This window comes from Bactrocera tryoni, unplaced genomic scaffold (assembly GCF_016617805.1).
Source record: "Bactrocera tryoni isolate S06 unplaced genomic scaffold, CSIRO_BtryS06_freeze2 scaffold_487, whole genome shotgun sequence".
Lineage (NCBI taxonomy): Eukaryota > Metazoa > Arthropoda > Insecta > Diptera > Tephritidae > Bactrocera > Bactrocera tryoni.
This window is the reverse complement of record NW_024396179.1, coordinates 7,501-10,854: the sequence shown is the minus strand read 5'-3', so window position 1 is coordinate 10,854 and position 3,354 is coordinate 7,501. Positions and strand designations below refer to the sequence as shown.

Genomic DNA, 3,354 nt, shown 5'->3' with positions numbered 1-3,354 from the left:
CGAAATGCCCTCGGGTAGGTAGCTGATGTAGGGCACGTTTTGAGCTCTTGAACTCCTTAAATCTTTTGTGTGAACCATAAAAAAAGGATAAATATCCTTTTGTTTACAAATGTATTTTTGGAAAAATAAGATAATAAGAAAGGATAAAGATCCTTTTTTACAAATGTATTTCTGGGAAAAATAAAAATTTATATTTTTGGACTACTATATAATAATTGTGGCATAACTTTTATATACCAATTAAAAAATAAATTTAAAATGAGAAATGATATTTTGATTTTTGCTCGTATAAGTTTATTAAATTTAAGCCTTCACAACCCAATTTTTGCATAATATTTCTATAAATTAACAATATTATACTAAATATTAAATGTTATTTTGAAAATGTACTTCATTTTTATAATATAACACAACCGTCTTAACTCGCTCTTCTAATTTCCATATTACCAAAATTAAAATGCCGTCGGCATATTTGCAAATGGGATATGTTGCCTCTTCGAAATTTTCATATAAATGAAAACTGCGCTGTTAAACTGCAGAAGAGACAGCTTCTAGCTTACGATATATGGCAAACTATGTAGTATTCTCTATCTAGTAAGCAATGAGCAATGTGGAGTCTGCACAGGCAGAGATGCCCCGTTATTATAATAAAAGTATTTTTGAGAGTTGGTAACACTGTAAGATTGGCACCATCAAACATGTCAACACATTAATTATATTTATATTTTGAAATTTGAAATTGAAATTTAAATACACGATGTTATGTTGTCGATTCAAAAGTCTTGTTTTAATGCGTTCTTCAATTCGAGTGGAACTGAGAGTACAAATACCGTTAAATGTTTGACAGCAAGGTCAACTTTTATATGGAAAAATGGAATTGTCGTTTTACTCTATCTTACTCGTAATTTTTCCTTATTTGCTCACCGTTTGGACCTACCCTGGACTACGACAAACATTTTAAAACCAAAGTCAGCTCAATCGGCCCAGCCGTTCTCGAGTTTTAATCAGACTAACTAACAACAATTCATTTTTATTTATATAGATCTTCGATACCATTTTATAAATTTTTAATAATAAATATAAAATATTTTCATCCCACCAATTATCATCACCTCCACTTTATAAACAAATACATTAGGGACATAAGGTCTAGACCGCAAATAAAATTTTTATGCTAGACTTTCCTCTTAATGTATTTATTTAAATATATTTTAAATAATATTGAAATTTTTTTTTATTTTGGGAATACCAAGATTCTCATTTATTATAAAATTTCGTTCAAATATGAGGTAATCAAGAATATATTGTATATATTTCTTTTTATGCTATTAATAAATTGGATTGAAAAATACAATCCAATAATATACCATATGCTTAAATTCTTTTAATTAACTAAAAGAATAAGCAACTAATTTAGCATAGTCTTACAACCCTCAAACATATGTAGTCCAAGCAGCGCTTTAAAATTAATTAAAGTACATAACAGCATGGACCGCAATATGCGTTCAAAATGTCGATGTTCATGTGTCCTGCAGTTCACACGATGACGCACAGTTTGCTGCGTTCTTCATCGACCCATGAGCCAAGTGATCCACCGCTTAGAGTAAAATTTGTTTGTATTTTTTGATTCAAAGTCAAGAGTTTTTAATTTATTGAAAGCATAATAATAATATTTAAAACAAATTTTTAAAATAAAATTTCAACACATCTTTCAACAAATTGTAATTTTAAACCCAAACATTTGCAAGCTGCGCATGTCTTAGGTCAACAAAAACAGTAATACAATTTTTAGTAGCTATTCTCTTTTATTTGTGCATATCCAGTATTTCTTGAATGAAAATAAACCAAAATATATTTATATATCATATATGTACTTTTATATGTATAAAACATATACTTAATCACAAATAGAAAATACCATAAAAAAGGAATTACACGTTAATGTGAATAAATTAACTTATCATTTATATATTTACTATAAAAAGATCATTTAACTTTTTATAAAATTTTTTATAAATAATAAGTACAGCTATATATGTTTAAAGGTGTTTTAGCGTTCAAATACAATGTATGCGAAATTCACAATATATGTATAAATATACTGCTCATAATGCATTACATGGAGTAAAAAAAAAAAAAGAAACAAGTAAGGAAGGGCTAAGTTCGGGTGTCACCGAACATTTTATACTCTCGCATGGTAAAGTGATAATCGAGATTTCATAATACGTCATTTACATATTTTTCAAATACCGTATTTTTGTAAAGTTTTATTCCGCTATCATCATTGGTTCCTAATGTTTATACTCGTATTATACAGAGAAGGCGTCAGATGGAATTCAAAATTGCTTTATATTGGAAGAAGGCGTGGTTGTGAACCGATTTCACCCATATTTCGTACATGTCATCAGGGTGTTAAGAAAATATTATATACCGAATTTCATTGAAATCGGTCTAGTAGCTCCTGAGTTATGGTTCTTGGTCCATAAGTGGGCGGCGCCACGCCCATTTTCAATTTTTAAAAAAAGCCTGGGTGCAGCTTCCTTCTGCAATTTTTTCCGTAAAATTTAGTGCTTCTGACGTTTTTTGTTAGTCGGTTAACGCACTTTTAGTGATTTTGAACATAACCTTTGTATGGGAGGTGGGCGTGGTTATTATCCGATTTCTTCCATTTTTGAACTGTATATGGAAATGCCTGAAGAAAACGACTGTGTAGAGTTTGGTAAACATAGCTATAGTAGTTTCCGAGATATGTACAAAAAACTTAGTAGAGGGCGGGGCCACGCCCACTTTTCCAAAAGATTACGTCCACATATGCCCCTCCCTAATGCGATCCTTTGTGCCAAATTTCATTTTAATATCTTTATTTATTCCTTAGTTATGACACTTTATAGGTTTTCGGTTTCCGCCATTTTGTGGGCGTGGCAGTGGGCCGATTTTGCCCATCTTCGAACTTAACCTTCTTATGGAGCCAAGGAATACGTGTACCAAGTTTCATCATGATATCTCAATTTTTACTCAAGTTACAGCTTGCACGGACGGACGGACAGACGGACGGACGGACAGACAGACATCCGGATTTCGACTCTACTCGTCACCCTGATCACTTTGGTATATATAACCCTATATCTGACTCTTTTAGTTTTAGGACTTACAAACAACCGTTATGTGAACAAAACTATAATACTCTCGTTAGCAACATTGTTGCGAGAGTATAAAAAAAGAAAAACACTCTAATATGTTTTATGCAAATTATTGATATACCCACATCGATTTAAATAATAATTATCAATAATTCAAAACATATTGAATGAAAAGAACAAAAAGAAAGAAAATTTTTTTTTTTCTTTTTTATTC

The 3,354-nt window shown here is 30.8% G+C and overlaps 1 non-coding gene across 1 annotated transcript; it reads right to left on the bottom strand.

Annotated features, from left to right (window-relative positions):
* Positions 1 to 1,427: 1,427 nt before the first annotated feature.
* On the bottom strand, positions 1,428 to 1,606 carry LOC120781191. The gene has a single exon (XR_005706025.1). It is a non-coding gene; the product is annotated as a 5.8S ribosomal RNA (ribosomal RNA).
* Between the last annotated feature and the right edge of the window lie 1,748 nt (positions 1,607 to 3,354).